Source organism: Lissotriton vulgaris, chromosome 1_1, assembly GCF_964263255.1.
Source record: "Lissotriton vulgaris chromosome 1_1, aLisVul1.2, whole genome shotgun sequence".
NCBI lineage: Eukaryota > Metazoa > Chordata > Amphibia > Caudata > Salamandridae > Lissotriton > Lissotriton vulgaris.
Window position 1 is genome coordinate 1,313,112,861 of NC_141685.1, and position 18,104 is coordinate 1,313,130,964.

The window sequence follows — 18,104 nt, forward strand, 5'->3', positions numbered from 1 at the left end:
GAAACATTAGCAGCTAAACTGAAATGAGTGATATTTCTAATATTTATATGATTCCCTCGTCTTCATTGCTTAATTTTGCTCGCATGAAAGTGTCACTCATAGCCGTTGAAATGTCACTCATAATTACAATGAAAATATGAAAATGTCGCACATAAGCAATCTGAAACCTTGGCAGCTCTGGGGTCCATTCAAACCCTGTGCTGTCAACCACATCCACACTGGTAATCAGACAAAATATCGAAAAAAAAATATCGGAAAGACAAAATATCGAAGTTAAAATATCGAAGGTCACAAATATAGGAAAGCAAAAATATTGGATACAAAAATATCGGAATAGGTAAGTTATTATTAATATCGAAAACAATAATATCGTGTGACAAAATATCGACAAAAAAAAATATCGTGTAGTAATGAAAATAATCAATAGTATAGGAAAAAGTAAAAGAATTGTATATAAAATGTATTAAAAAATGTGTATCCTTTAAAAAAAAAAATTATAAATAAATTAATTTAAAAAACATATCTAGGTTTAGGAGCGGGTTATTGGGTTTATAGGGGAAAAGGGTGGGAAGTAATTTAATAATAATTAATTAATTAAGATATGTTATTAAATATTCCTCAATTATACCTAATTGGTAATTATTTATAATTAATTAGTTAATTAATTAAGATCATATAGTCCATATTATTAATTACTAATTAATTGTTAATTAATGAATAATAATTAACAAATTATGTTAATGTCTTTAAATAATGTAACATATATACTTATTTATTTTTATTAATAAAAATTATATAAATAATTTTTTATAAAAACATTTCTAGGTTTAGGAGCGGGTTATTGGGTTTATAGGGGATAAGGGTGGGAAGTAATTTAATAATAATTAATTAATTAATATATGTTATTAAATATTCCTCAATCATATCTAATTGGTAATTATATATAATTAATTAGTTAATTAATTAAGATCATATAGTCCATATTATTAATTACTAATTAATTGTTAATTAATTAATATTAATTAAGAAATTATGTTAATGTCTTTAAATAATTTAACATATATATTTTTTTATTTTTATTTTAAAATATTATAACAATAATTTTTTATAAAAACATTTCTAGGTTTAGGAGCGGGTTATTGGGTTTATAGGGGATAAGGGTGGGAAGTAATTGAAAAAATATTAATTTATTAATATATTTAATTAAATATTCCTCAATTATAACTATTTGGTAATTATTTTTACTTAATTAGTTAATTAATTAAGATCATATAGTCCATAATATTACTTACGATTTAATTGGCAATTAATTAATAATAATTTGTTAATTTTATTAATGAGTTTAATTATTTCTATATATATTTTTTTGTGGGTTTATTTTACATTTTATAAAAATATGAATTACCAAAAAACATATCTAGGTGTAGGAGTTGTTTTTTGGGTTTATAGGGGATAAGGGTGGGAAGTAATATATTAATAATTAATTAATTATTAAATGTTAATCTATATTTCTAATTTTTTCCTAATTGGTAATTAATGTTAATTAATGAATTAATGAATTAATATCATATGCTACATATAATTATTTACTCATTTTTTGTTTTTGGGTAAAGGGGTATTTGTTGGGTTCAGGGTCAGTTTTCAGTTTTTGGGTAAAGGGGTATTTGTTGGGTTCAGGGTCAGTTTTCAGTTTTTGGGTGAAGGGGTATTTGTTGGGTTCAGGGTCAGTTTTTAGTTTTTGGGTAAAGGGGTATTTGTTGGGGTCAGGGTCAGTTTTCAGTTTTTGGGTAAAGGGGTATTTGTTGGGTTCAGGGTCAGTTTTCAGTTTTTGGGTGAAGGGGTATTTGTTGGGTTCAGGGTCAGTTTTCGGTTTTTGGGGAAAGGGGTATTTGTTGGGTTCAGGGTCAGTTTTCAGTTTTTGGGTAAAGGGGTGTTTGTTGGGTTCAGGGTCAGTTTTCAGTTTGTGGGTAAAGTGGTATTTGTTGGGGTCAGGGTCAGTTTTCAGTTTTTGGGTAAAGGGGTATTTGTTGGGTTCAGGGTCAGTTTTCAGTTTTTGGGTGAAGGGGTATTTGTTGGGTTCAGGGTCAGTTTTCAGTTTGTGGGTAAAGTGGTATTTGTTGGGGTCAGTTTTAAGTTTTTGGGTTAAGGGGTATTTGTTGGGTTCTGGGTCAGTTTTCAGTTTTTGGGTGAAGGGGTATTTGTTGGGTTCAGGGTCAATTTTCAGTTTTTGGGTAAAGGGGTATTTGTTGGGTTCAGGGTCAGTTTTTAGTTTTTTGGTAAAGGGCTATTTGTTGGGTTCAGGGTCAGTTTTTAGTTTTTGGGTAAAGGGGTATTTGTTGGGTTCTGGGTCAGTTTTTAGTTTTTTGGTAAAGGGCTATTTGTTGGGTTCAGGGTCAGTTTTTAGTTTTTGGGTAAAGGGGTATTTGTTGGGTTCAGGGTCCGTTTTTAGTTTTTGGGTAAAGGGGTATTTGTTGGCTTCAGGGTCAGTTTTTAGTTTTTGGGTACAGGGGTATTAGTTGGGTTCAGGGTCAGTTTTCAGTTTTTGGGTAAAGGGGTATTTTTAGGGCTCAGGGTCAGTTTTTAGTTTTTGGGTAAAGGGGTATTTTAAGGGTTCTGGGTCAGTTTTCAGTTTTTTGGTAAAGGGGTATTTTTTAGTGTTCAGTGTCAGTTTTCAGTTTTTGGGTAAAGGGGTATTTGTTGGGTTCTGGGTCCGTTTTCAGTTTTTGGGTCAAGGGGTATTTGTAGGGTTCAGGGTCAGTTTTGGGTTTTTGGTGTCCAGTTCTACAGGGTAAAAATATAATTATTTTACATTCAGTCAATTAAAGGAAATTATACATATATAACATTACACCAACTCAAATTTACTGTAGACTACAGTTGGAATATCATTTTATAATTAATTAGTGTCCAGCACATATTAAAATTTAATGTAGAATGCAGTAGGAATATTAATTCATATTTTATTAGTGTGCAACACCTACTCTAATTTAATGTACACTGGATTTGGTATAAGATTTGTTACATTATTAGAGTCCAACATATACTCACATTTCATATACAGTTATAAATTATTAATAAGATTGATACTTTCTTGTAAGATAATGATACAAATTGTTCAACATGATTGTAGAAACTTTTATTTTATTAATGTTTTAACAAAAACATTTTTTTTTCATAATAACATATTTTTTTAAACATTTCCCTTGAAAACATTTTTTATAAACACACTCAAAAACAACTATACAGAAGCATTATTATTTTTTAATCTTTTTTAACAGAAATTAACATTCTTTCTTATCTCTTTTACATTTTGTTATGTCAGAAAATAAATATAAATATCACAAATATATTTCTATTAAGCTTTTTTCTGTTTCATTTGTGAAGATAAAATTTTTATAATATAAGTAACTCATTTTTTACTCTTTTTTACATTATTTCATTTTGTGACAATTTACTTATATTTTTAAACATTGTTAACATAAACATTATTGTTTTCATAATCTTTAATTATTACATTCATGTACATTTTTGATTATGAAATCTTAGTAGGATTAAATAAAATATTTTTTCACAATAACATAAATTAATACATTTTTTTAACATATTTGGTTCGGTATAGATATTATATTTTACACTTGGGACTATTTTATTGCTTTTTGGTGCTTTCTTTTGTAACCGGGTTAGGTCGTTTTGGGTTATTTGGAAGAAGGGCTGATCGCGGTTGGGAGACACTTCACGTCGCTGCAGGTAAGGTTGATTTTATATGTTGTATGTGTATTATTATGATGTTTTTAGACTAGTGACCTTATATTTAGTGTTGTTGAATGTGAGGGAGTTATGTTTTAGATTTTGAAAACAGATATTTATGTATGGTATATACACGTCGTGTTACTTAGTTAACAAATTATTTATAGAGTGAATTTAAGTCTTTTAGGTTATATCTAACTTTTAATCATCAATGTTAATATGTTGGTATGTAATTATTTGCTAATTAATGTGGGTGGGAATGTCTGTTTTCTATGTTTTTGTCATAGGTGTACGCTACATCGGAAGTTCCGTTTTTTTTTTAAAGGAAGTGTTTGTTTTTTTCATTCAACACTGATTTACAAACACTTCTTTACATTTTTCGGGTTTCCAGGAGCGATTCTTTCTTTTTACTACTTTTTCGGGTTTTTTATGGTAGTTCGATGGCTAAGGACCGCGTGGATTTCTTAATTTTGGAACAGTTGTATTTTTACATTTTTTTTTTGGGTTAATTTTGCACTACCTGGATTACTTTGGTGGAGAAGGACGTTATTGGATTGACAACATAATTGGTAAGTCATTGCTTTCTATTTTTGTGTGGGTGGGTAATGTCATATTTATTATGGAATTGTTTTTAAGTTGTTAATTTGTTTTAATGTGTGCATATATTAAAATAATATCTTTATATATTGCATACATTAAATACTTTAGAAGCTCACGTTACATATTTTTGCATACTTAGGTGCTACTTTTGGTGTTTTATAACTGTTTGAGAATTATTTACAGTAGTGTTTTGGCTATGATGTTTAGGTATTCTATGCCTTTTGTATTAGGGTAAAGTTTAACTTGTTCTTCCAGGTATTTGTGCATTTGTTTATTTTGCTTGGATGTTTTTGGGACAAGTTCTGTTACAGATTGGTCCATTCTAAATTCTTGATAGCTCTGTTCTTTCTGTAGGCATTTAATGAATTTTTCTAGAGTAGGTTTGGTTCTGCCAGTTGATTGTACAAATGCATTGTGCCAACCTTCCACGGCATTGTTAGTTTTTGATTCCCCGTTAAGGGTACTATTGTACACGTTCCACCAGGGTATGAGGAATTTTGGATTTCGTCTGTGGCCAGATCTGTGGAGTCTGCCTACCCAGGTGTCTTCAAAGTAATCGAGAAAAGGACTTAATCTAGCTTCGTTTTGTTTGTAGAATGGACTATCTATAATAATGTTGTAATGTTCAGATACATCTCATCAAAGGGACATAGGCAAGTGCTATTAGTTTTTTGATTTGGAAAGCAAATGATGAATTTGTAGCATATTCGACACTTAGGGTAGTTTTTTGAAGGTGTCTCCATAAACACTGGTTGAAATGATAATAGCAGCCTTGAATGCTGGTATGGGGGTGGATTTTTAGAATAGTTGAGAGCATTGCATGCTCAAAATCAAGAATGAATTTTTTCTGGAGAGAAATCATTCGTTTTTTGTTTGATGACATTTAATAATTCCATATATGTAGAATTGTTTTTGTTAGGCAATAGTGCATATAGCAAAGGGATGTTGCAGTTGTGGTAGAGGCCATGGATTGTGTATAATTGGAAGAATGGTTTCGGACAGATGTTAAATGTTCCATCCATCATCCAATATTGGCTTTGCTGCAATTTCACTAAATTCATATTGGTACCAAAAATTATAAGCCTGTTGTCATTGCTTTCGTTGTCATAAACTATAAATGGTTGTTTATTTAAAGTTATTATTTCGTTTGCAGTAAAATTTATATCCTGATATGTTCTGGGAGATGGTGTTGAAGCAGTTGTAGCTTTTTTGGTTCGTGCTATAGTTCTTTTTAATGATAGGATATTTGGCATTTGGGTTGTGGCTGTTTTGGGGATTTTAGGAATGGCTTCTTTTAAAATTACATTTGTTTGCTTTTGGGAACCGGTACTAGCTTCTTTTATACTTTCCATAGCTGTTCTAACTTCTATTTCTGTAATATTAGGTGGATGATTGTGTTCCCTAGTATATAGTACTGTAGCTTCTCTAGTTGTTGCTCTTCCATAGCACTTGTTCGAATAATATTTACAACATTTCCAATTAACTTTCATGCCATATTGCTTTTCCTGTGTGTACGTGTAACCCATGTAGCATAGTAATATTTTCCTTTTTGGCTGGTCACAAATTCGGCTCCTTCGGTCAATTTGTACTTTGTATATCTATAAAATATATATATAATAGTTAATGTCAAATTAAATGTGATAAATAATCTATGTTAGTGATAAGTAGGAATGTTTATACTTACGTGTTTTAGAATGTACAGCAAAACTTAGGAGTTTCTGGCTTCTTTAGTTGAGGATAAAGGGTTGTGATGTTGTTGTAGCTGTTATGAGAAACATGAAAGTAGTATATTATTAATTAATGTTTAGGTACATTTGCAATGTTAGAGCTCATTTCTACTAAAAAAAGTGTATCTTCATGATTGACATTGTGAAGATACTTACATATATTTTTTGGTTGGTATTTGGCAGTATAATTGTTTCTTCAGCTTCTGGAGAGTAGTTTGTAGTGTTATCTTAAAAGAATAAGGAACATATGAGTTAGTTTAATCACCATGTTGGTAGGTTTTTTAAAACATTATGTGGTAAATATGTTCTTTAATATACTTACTTTGTGATTTTTATTAGTATTATTTAGAATGTGAAGTTCTGTATGTTGTATGTATATTTATTTGCAGTGTTTGCTCTGTAAATAAACAATATATAATTGAAATTAATTACAACAGTTATAAATGTTTGTATGGTTTTTCCACATTTATTTCAGTTGCATAATACTTACTTACTAAAATGTATTTTAGAAATAGTACTGAGGTCCTTAGTTAATTATTAGTGCAGTTTTCAGTAGTCGAATCTACAGACAAATAAAAATATGTTGAGCACAACTGATTATTTCAGTGTGTTTACATTTTTGAGCACATAATGAAACAATGTGACACAACTTACATAGTTATTCGATTCTGTATTTCTATGCTTTGTTCACAGTTAGTTTGAGTAGAATATTCAGTAGTCGTAGTCTCTAAAAAAATAATATTATTTAATTATTTCGCATGTTAAGTTGTATGAATAGCAAAGGGGCACTGGGTATTTAGCAGGTAAATAATTAGTAGTAGCAAATTAAGCAGCTTCTATTTTATGTACTTACTTAGCAAAAAGTAGTGTAGAAATAGTACTGATGTTCTTAGTTCAGTAGTAGTGCAGATTTTAGTAGTAGAATCTATAGAAAAAAAGAAATATGTGGGGCACAAATGATTATTTCTGTGTGTTTAGATTTATGTGCACATAATGAAACAATGTGAAATTACTTACATATTTTTGTTATTCTGTATTCCTATGCTTTGTTCACAGTTATTTTGAGTAGAATATTCAGTACTCGTAGTATCTTAAAAAAATAGTTGTAGATAATTATTTAGCATGTTAACTACAATGAATAGCAAAGGGGTACTGGGTATTTAGAAGGTAATTAAGTAGTACTAGCAAATAAAGCAGTTTCTATTTTATTTACTTACTTAGTAAAAAGTATTGTAGATATAGTACTGATGTCCTTAGTTCAGTAGTAGTGCAGTTTTCAGTAGTAGAATCTACAGAAAAATACAAAGATGGTGTGCAAAAGTCATTATTTCTGTGTGTTTAGATTAATGTGCACATAATAAAACAATGTGAAATTACTTACATAGTTTTTAGATTCTGTATTCCTATGTTTTGTTCACAATTATTTTGAGTAGAATAATCAGTAGTGGTAGTATCTACAAAAAAATATTTTTATATCATTATTTCACATGTTAAGTAGTATGAATAGCAAAGGGCCAATGGGTATTTAGCAGGTAAGTAAATACTATTAGCCAATAATGCATTATCTATTTTATTTACTTACTTAGAAGATGTAATAGTAGGTTGATAGTCTGGTTCTTCTAGTTGTTGTGCAGCAATTCGGATAGAGATGAATCTCCTTCAGTGACTTTTGGCAAGTAGTTTGTGCTTACTTTTTCATTGCTTATATAGGGGAGTGTCAGTAGTAATTAGTTTGCTATTGGTTCATTTAAAAAATTAGGGTTGTGATTGGTTAGTTAGTATATTTGAATTTCAGTTGTGATTACTTAGTATTAGAATTGAAAAACTAACAATAATTATAAAAGTTTCCAAAGTAGCATAGAATATTTTTATATGTGTAGGTGATATAATGATACCAATAGTAAATATTAGATGAATTTATAGTGTGTCTATAGTATAAATGAAAGTATTGTATGTTTATTTTGATGTGAAAACATATAAAGCGTTAATTAATTATGTAAAGAAATGCTTACAAAAAGTCGATATAGTTTATAATCCGATATTTTTGTGCACGATATATTTGATGTCGATATTTTTGTTAATGTCATTTATTTTTGCTGAATGCGATATTTTTGTATTACGATATTAATGTAGTCGATATCACAGTAAACAATGTTTTTGTATATCGATATTAAAAATTCGATATTTGTGTAGATATCTAGTTAAGTATAGGAACCCGATATTTTTGATGTCGATATATTTGTTCCGATATTTTTGTACATCGATATTGTGGATTTCGATATTTTGTCAGACATTCATCCACACTATCCTCTGCATTTGCGCAAACACAGGAATCATGGCAGTCCCCTTGCATTGGCAATTAAAAAAGCCATGGTGAAGTGTATAACATGGCTTTTAACATACCGGAGTCTTTAATGTGTCTGCTTATGTTTGTGTGTTTGCCTGCATTTGTATGCCTGTTTTTTGTAAGAAAAAAGCGAGAGAGAGAGAATGAAGACACTCTCAGGAGGTATTTTAAGGAAAATGAGTGGCACGTTGTGTGTACATGTCTGAGGCGACAAAGGTTCATAAATAACGTAGTAGGGAAGGTTGGTGGGTGAGTGAGTGAATGGATGTATGAGTGAAAGAGGGTGGATGATTGGATAAAAGGGTAGATGATGGGTGGATAAGTGAAAGATTGGATGGATGAATGAAAGGGAGGGAGGATGGATGAAAGGGTGAATGAGTGAAAGGAGGGATTGAGTGAAAGGGTGGATGGAATGAAAGGGTGGATGGCATAAAGGAGTGAAAGGGTTGATGGATAGATGAGCAAAAGGATTGGATGAGTGAATGGGGGATAAAGACATGGATGAGTGAAAGGATGAATGGATAGGTTTATGGATGGATGGATGGATGGATGGATAGGTTTGGATATGAAGGGTGGACAGACGGAATTGCTAAAAACTGAATGATGGATGACAATCCGAATAGACGACAGAATGTAAAGGGTAAATGGTGGACATCAGCAGGTAAATGGTAGGATGAAAGGATGAATGGATAGATCGATGGAAGAGACAATAGAGATCTTCTGGGGAGGGTCATGATGATTTGCTTCATTTGCTTGTTGCCATAAGAGCTTTGGATGATGTGGGGGTATTTTCAGTTTCTTCCTACTCACGTGCTCAAAAATATATAGTATTGTGCCAAACAACATCAATTAACAATATGGCATTAAGAAGGTGCAGCTATTGCGCAAAAGAATAGTATCGCATTTCTCTTTCATTTTGTGTAATGAGTTAACCTGCTTTGTTTATATAAACACAGTTATCATGTGTTTTGGTGTGTGCTGCAACTATTATGGAAGTTGTTAAGTATCATTATGTCTTGCCCTTAGCCCCGCCCCTAGCCCTTCCCACTCACTACAACTCTAGCTCATGTAATGAGTACCTGCACTTATGTTTTCCCATTTAACGCACTGCATGAGAGTAAAAAGAGTGCTGTGAAGCAGCCAGTCATAGTGCTTTTTTATGGTGGCTGAGGTGCATCATAGACAACTTGAGGGTGGGAGGAAAGAAGCAACACAGATAGCGGGAGGGTGAGAGGGAAGAAGCAACACAGATAGCGGGAGGGTGAGAGGGAAGAAGCAACACAGACAACGGGAGGGTGAGAGGGAAGAAGCAACACAGATAGCGGGAGGGTGAGAGGGAAGAAGCAACACAGACAACGGGAGGGTGAGAGGGAAGAAGCAACACAGATAGCGGGAGTGTGAGAGGGAAGAAGCAACACAGACAACGGGGGGTGAGAGGGAAGAAGCAACACAGACAACGGGAGGGTGAGAAGGAAGAAGCAACACAGATAGCGGGAGGGTGAGAGGGAAGAAGCAACACAGACAACGGGAGGGTGAGAGGGAAGAAGCAACACAGACAACGGGAGGGTGAGAGGGAAGAAGCAACAGAGATAGCGGGAGGGTGAGAGGGAAGAAGCAACACAGACAACGGGAGGGTGAGAGGGAAGAAGCAACACAGACAATGGGAGGGTGAGAGGGAAGAAGCAACACAGATAGCGGGAGGGTGAGAGGGAAGAAGCAACACAGACAACGGGAGGGTGAGAGGGAAGAAGCAACACAGACAACGGGAGGGTGGGAGTGAAGAAGCCACACTGATAATGGGCACCATGACATGGCAAGCGCAGGCTGTGTCATAGCACTTATTTTTCTTGAGGCGGCTGAACGGCAAACAGACAACGGGAGGGTGGGAGGGAAGAAGCAACATGGACAACAAGAAGCTACACTGACAACGGGCACAAGGACATGGCAAGCGCTGGCCAGGTGATAGCTCTTATTTTCTTATGGCGGCTGAGGTGCAACACAGACAATTGGAGGGTGGGACAAAAGAAGCAACACATGGCACTTAGCACAGGGGGTTCAGAGGGGTTCCATCGGAGCTCACTGGTGCTCCCCTGGCCCTTATCACCTGCAGGATTGTATCAGATGGGAGACTCTGGCGGGAGCTCATCCTGTAAACCTCCCGCCGGAGCACCGGAAGCCTTAACCTTTGGTTACCGCAGCTATGCACAACTTAAGTCCATGTGCAGCTAGGAATGAATACATTAAAGGTGAATACACTACATCACAAAAGAAGCACTGAAAAAACACAGTTAAAATTAATTTTTTGTTCAGAAAACAGAAATCCAAAACAGCCCTGAAAGTCTCCAGTTATGGTATACAACACAACGTACACGGTTGTTCTCGCCCTACCAAGCTCAGTATATCCAGTTGCTGATGGCATGTGATTACAAAAACTGACAATAATAAGGAAAACTTGACGGGATGTGAATTATGGCGTGCATTGTGCATTGCATACAATGACTGGCGAATTTCTGCATTTTTTTGTCTTTGTGTTTGTTGAACCGTACGCAACCTTCAACTGTGTTTTCTTTACTGATTATATACATGTTCAAATAATTCCGCATAATTCAAGAAAATTGTCAGAGAATTGATAACCATTTTGTCCATAACTGTCTGTCAAGGAGACCATGCTACCCTTGCAGTTATATTTTTTCTACTGGATGCTCATAAGCCTGACTTTTCTACCACGCCCATCCCTAGCAGAAAAATGTTAGATGAATGGCTTCTTCCCAGTGACATCCGTCATAGAGAGGCGTTCTGTCCTTCGCCTCAGTGCTTAGTTTGTAATAAAAACAATAAGTACCAGGGCTCTCCTTAGGAGGCCACTGCAGCTTGCATCACACATTGCCCCTGCCATGCTGCAATAATAGTAAGAACACAACTACTAACTGTAACAATTCTATAAGTTTGACAATTGAGACTATTTTAGGCCCCCAAAGCTATAAGAATGGCTTGGGCGACAGGGAACAGTCACTTGTAATGTATATTGAATTATTAATTAACTGTTGTTGAGGAAATCTCTAAATGAGCCAGACAGCGCCCCCCTTGTGGCAGACTGTCACAAGCCTCAGTGTTGACGACTAAGTTCCGGTGCTGAGCCCTGGAAACCACAGCTCAAATTAAGCACTGCTTCACCTGCACACAATCATAACCCCATTTTCAACGCTGAATATCCTTAGAAAGGCCAAGCGCTCTGTTTCTTTTGGAGAAAAAAACAGTGTCCACAGGCTAAAATGGCAAATCATGTAATTTATGATTCTATGTAATGAAGGGAATCTAGAGAACTGTGTGGGAGACCTTGCTGCTCTTTATTAGCTGACTAATGATGTTTTGGTTATTGATATGTTTTCAGGAAATAAAAATACAAAAAAGCCCTCCAAACCCAGAGTAGGATCTATTTTAGAACAAATAAAATTGCGATTCGGAGTTTGTGAAAATTAACAATTTGAAAATAGCAAATCACAAAATGAAAATGTATGGCTGTAGTGAGGACAGAAATAACTAATACGTTTACGTACGCTTGACAAGGCAGTCTGGGATATGCCACTGTAGCACCCTCTTGGCAACAGATGTAGAGGAGACATGTTTAGATGGTCTGCCTGCGCTGTTAGCCTTCCAAGCAAGGGCAGTAGCTCATCAACTAGGTGTAGCAGGACTTCCCAACTAGACCTAGCATTTGCAACCTCCTCACTATCACACAGAGAAGGTGTCTCCAAGGAGCAGCTCTCCAGCAACCTGCGAATAGCTCTCCTGGGTGCAGCTCTGCCTATTATTATAGATGCTTTTGCTTGGTTTAATTATTAATGTATATCAAAAGTACAAAATCATGTATTCATGACAAAAAATTGTGTTTTTTTTCATTCATACTCTGTTTGGAGAAAATGGTTCAATTTTCAAGATGTAACTGAAGGTGTTATTTGAGTTGGAGAGATTTATTACTCATATTATTAGCTTGGTGCCAGGGGGATTGCAGCTTTGCCCTTCCTGCAATACCCATATAGAAGCATTCCAAATTAATGTTGTTTTTCTTTACTGCTGGCAGCCCTGCTTAATGCGCTGATGTTATCACTGCTGACAATCTAAAACAGGTGTCCACCATTACTTCACTCTTAATAGCTCGGGATGATTTTCATCAAACAAAAGTAGTTCTTATTAAAGGAAAGGCTGGAGACCCCAGCATAGAGTCCTATCATTGTGAAAGTTTGTACTGCATTTTGTATTTCCTTTCATAGTTTGTGCCTCTCCACTACTGGCTTTCACTTGATGGTGACTGGTGGGTACCGTTTGCCTTTTTTATCATCATATTAGCAATTGTTCATACCTCTCCACTACTGGCTTTCACTTGATGGTGACTAGTGGGTACAGTTTGCCTTTTTTATCATCATATTAGCAATTGTTCATACATTCAATTTGAAACTTGCTATTTATTATTCATAATAGCTCGTCATTTTTGCAGAGTCCTTATTTGTTTGCAACATAGTGCTATTTTTGCAAAATCATAATTTTTGTGCTTTAGTACATTTGCTAGGGCTGATTTTGTGGTCACAAATCAGTACATCAGGCGTCATATTCCCTAAATACTGCTTCTGGACAGCTAAAGAGTTCTTACAATTAGGGTGTGCTAGCCACTGAATGGCAACAAATTCCTTGAACCAGTGGCTAATTTATAAACACAAAAATCATAAGTGCCAGGACATTTCAGGTATTTCACATAAGTCCACTGCAGCTGATGCCACTTGGCAAAGTCTGGAAATTAACCACCCCGGCTTTGCCACATATTGTGTTAATGCCATGACCCATGGGCAGGGAAGACCCTCGGGGGCCTAATGATATGGATAGAGTCACACATGGGGTGTGTAGTGATGGGGACTGAAACAGTAACAAAAGATATCCTATGTGTAACCATTAAAACCCATAATGGGTTCCTAGCCAATGTTTACAACATTTACTTAAGACTTTCTGCTACACGGCAAGAATCTACCACCTGTGATGCGTTCATTATACACATAGCAAGACCCCACCAAGATACTTTAAAATAGTGGAGGGTGACTTTAATTGCCAGTTTGAACGCCTAGACCTGGTTAATCCCCATTCCCTGTTGAAGGAAGACAGAATTTGGTTAATCCGTGCTCCCACTATTCCCCCAATCAAGAAATGGTCTCGCTTGGCGGTACAACTCTATCTCTGAATTGCAGTATCCAAGAGTGCAATGGAAGAACAAAATCTGAAAGGGAAGGGAAGCACATATTTAATAGAATAGGAAGTACTAGCCTAATTGAGTATATTCTTTTAGATGTTAGGATTTGGCCATTCTTAGCGGATATTGCTGTGGTACAAAGGCACAACTGTGACCATAAAGCAGTTGATTTGGATTTGGAGTTTCCTACTTCCAAAACCCAGCTAGCTGTCTCCCAGCCACTGGATGGTAGGTGTAAGCTTACTCATAAGAAACTCAGAATTCATTGGCCCACAGTGGTCAGGTCGAAGAAGGCTTTACAATCCATATATGCGAAGGTGGGTCCTGCTCTAGAGATATTCTGCAGTCTTAATTTAGTGTCAAATGAGGAGACAGTGTAACACAGTGTCAAAGATATAAATAATTCCCTCTTTAATAGCCTAAAGATTGACTTTTTAGAGAATCTAGTATCCGAGGGCCAAGGAATAGTGTACCATCCTGGTTCAACAAACAATGTAGACCGCCCAATTGCGCTCTGATTTAAAAAAAAAAAGAGAGCCACATACAAGAATGCACTTACAATGGCAAAAAGGGAAAGGGAAAGGGACAGTCAAAACTGGGGACTCCTTTTAGCAACAGCAGGGAAAAATAATCAAACCCTTTTCAGGAACTTAATTGCTACCGGGAATAGGGAAGGGAAATCTAAACTTGAAAACAATGTTGCAGCTGAGGCCCGATTAGCCCACTTTACTAATTTATATAAAAGAAAGCCTGATGAGGGCACACTTCCAGTATCTCCAGTAGTTTCTGTGTACATCGAACCAGGGAGGGACCCAGGAGGATTTCCCCCGATATTATGTATGGAGGTAAAAGAGGCCATCAGGAAGACAGTCCCACGTAAAACCCCCAGCATTGGTGAGATTCCTGGAGATTTGTTTTGATCAGAAATAGACATTTGGACACCCTACTTTACAGTGATAGTCCATGCCATTTTAAATGGAGCAAGTATCCCCAAAACATGGGCCAGGGCCGAGATTCTTCCAATTTATAAGAAGAGCTTTCCGTGGGATCCAGCGAATTAAAGGCCAATCAGTTTAACAGACACCACACAAAAACTGGTTAGCAAAGTTATGCTCAGCAGGCTTCAGTGTTGGCTTGAACAGAATGAAATACTTTGATCCCTTCAAGCAGGCTTTCAACCTAATACCTTCACTATTGCCCAGGTCTTTCGACAGCAGGAGATATACCGGAAAACCGTTAGTATTGAGAAGGGAAGGCTTTATGCAGTATTTGTTGGCCTCAGAGCAGCATTTGACTTGGTCCCCAGAACCCTGCTGTGGAAATTTCTAGCTGAAATGGGCATCCCAGCTTACCTGTGCAGTATAATTGACAGACTGCATCAGAAGAATTATGCACAAGTTAGATGTGGTAAGCTTGGTAAAGTAACTGAACCCCGTCCTGTAAAGCATGGCATAAGGCACGGAGGCGTATTGGCCCCTACCCTTTTTACCCTGTTTTAAAATTATTTAGTTGATTTTTAAAATAGTTTTGACAATGATGCCCCTAGACTGGCAGGCATGAGGGTTCCAGCTCTCATGTTCACTGATAATACAATTTTGCTGTCAAAATCACCAATGGGGCTATAGTAACTACTGGACCACTTTAGTAGAGTATGTGTGATGAGGGAGCTGGAAATTAACATAAATAAAACTAAGTGTATGGTTTCTAACCCCACTTTAGACAGTGTCCCTTTATAACAAGTATACTTTTTCGATTATTTGGGGATTACCTTAGACTAAAGGTTGGACTGGACCCACCATGCTGTAAAAAGGAAATGAAAACAGGAACAACAAAGTGGGGGCTGTTGAAGCTACATAAGGGGTCCCACTGCAAATTTGTATCACCAGTCCTTCAACTTTACACATATCAGGCACTTGCGGTTGCCCTTCACGGTGTGGAGCTTAGGGGGCACAAAAACCTAAAGCCACTGGTAATGGTAGAAAATAGCTTTATAAAGCTACTCTTGTGTTTACCAGTCAGCATCCCCATAGTACCTATGAAACTAGACTTGGGCCTCAGGACGATTTCTGATAAGTTTGAACTCCAGCCGCTAATTTTTTGGAGACGCGTTTGGGCTACTCCCAAACTTTTGCTTTATAGAAGCGGGCTGGAGGAAATTCTTAGATACCCGATTGCAACAAAATTCCCCTGCATTGAAATTTATTAAAGACTCCCTACTGAGGATGGGCTTGGCAAACCTTTGGCATGATCTTGCGGATCGTTGTACTTTAATTACAGCAAAGGAGTTAAAATATCAATCTAAAAATTATAAATAAATAAAAATAATAATGGACTCACAAGGCACTTTATCTCCTTTTTAGTAGCAGAGGATAGCTATCATTTTGAAAATGTTTGTGATAATATAGAACCTAATTTAGCCAAAAAACTGTATGTCCAATTTAGACATGGAAATCTACCCTTACACTGTTTTACGTCAAAATGGCTAGGACCACTAAATAATACAGTCCAGGGGTGCCAGATGTGTGGTTATAAGAAGAAGGCTGTTCCCCACCTGTAAAATGGCTGATTCCTATCTGCGGGTAGGTCAAAATGCAACAGAGAGCAGGAGGGGGTGAGAAAGGATCAAAACACAACAGAGAGTGGGAGGAAGGCGGGGCTGAAGAAGAGAATGCAGACACATGCACTCTCACTGTATTTGCAAAAGACAAAAATACCTGCTAGCCAGTGGATCCGAAGTACAGGAGGAAGCAGAGGCCAGGATCAACTGCTGACCAATAGGGAGCAAGGAAACAAGTGTGATGTGGGAACCAACCACTGGTAAGTAAAGGGAGGTAATGGGCAGGCTCTAAGGGGCACATGCATCAAAGGAAATAGCATTCGCAAATGGTGCGAATCGCAAAATTCGGCCGTTTGCGAATGCAATTCCCATTTTTGGGATGTAATAAAATTTTTGTAATTTTCGCAATTTAAGAAATCGCAAAATTGCGATTTCTTAAATTGCCATTGCATTTAAGGAATCTCAAATTGAGATTCCTTAAATGCAATTCATCAAACTCTAAAAATGTGCGAATTCGCAAATAAGGGGAGCAAATTATCATGAAGTTGACCTTCATGGTAATTTGCGAAAACTTTGAAAAATGCACTAAGATGCATTTTTCAAAGTTCCATTTTACACACACACATGTCCTTGGGGCATGTGAGTGTGCAAAATGTACTTCTAAGCAGATTTCAGGGGTGCAACAGGGTGTCCTTTGGACACCCGTGCACCCTTGAAATTGCATTCTTAATTTGCGAATTTCTAATGGTGAATTGCAAATTAAGAATGTCTTTCTATTCATTCCTATGGGTCTCTAGGCCCATAGGAATGGATGGGGAGGTATTCCTTAATTGTGATTCTCAATTAGAGAATCGCAATTAAGGAATTCTAAAAAATCGCTATTTTTATAGCGATTTCTTGATGCATTGCAGTTTGCAATTCCTTAATTGCGATTCCTTATTTTTCGCAATTAAGGAATCGCAAAATGCTATATTGATGCATGTGCCAGTAAGCCCCTTTTAATATATAATTTTTTATTTACAAGAACTTTTGCAAGCACAGTGCAAGTGCTGTACAGGCTAAACCTAAAAAATCACCCATTGGGGTTTTGATGAAGAAGAACCGATTCAGCATGTGGAGAACTGTTCAGGGTTTGTAAATCCAGGAAACATGCCTCCATGTTACATAGAGAGTTTGGGAGCCAAGCAGAGAAAAGTAAAGCATTTATTTCACGAAGTACAAGGAAATATATAAGGAGCCCACATGCATCCTTTCCTCATGCATCAGATGTCCAACGAAGACTGAGCAACCAATGCAGGACAGCAGCAAGGGCCATAAAGCAGTAACTTCAATGGAAGCATAGCAACTGGAATACATTTGCTTTTGTCAAGTGAGCTCGCTGCACAGGTACCACACACTCCATACATTACTGCAATGTCTTATGGTACCTTCCCCTTTTTGAAAAAAAGACAGCTAAATGATTCATATGAAAGAAATATAAAATAAAAATATTTAAAATAAGCATAAAAAACAATATTCACATCGCTTCGTCTATTATTTTCTTTTGTAAGGCATATAGTAATACTTACATTTAGAAGGCATAGTAGTATTGTCAGTCATTCTGGGCCCGATGTAGGTAAACGCGATTTTCCGATTTCAAAATACCGAGGCGGGCCGAATCGGTATTCTGAAATCGGAAAACGAGATGTAGGAAAAAAATACCGAATGAATACCGATTCGGTCGGCATCGGTAATGAGATTCGGTACGTTCCGATTCTGCTCGGTCCGAATCGGAAATTACCGAATCGGCCAACAACGAATCGTAAATCACCGAATCGGCTACCACCGATTCGGATATTTCCGATTCGGCGAATACCGATTCGGTAAAAGCCGAATCGGTAAAAACCGATT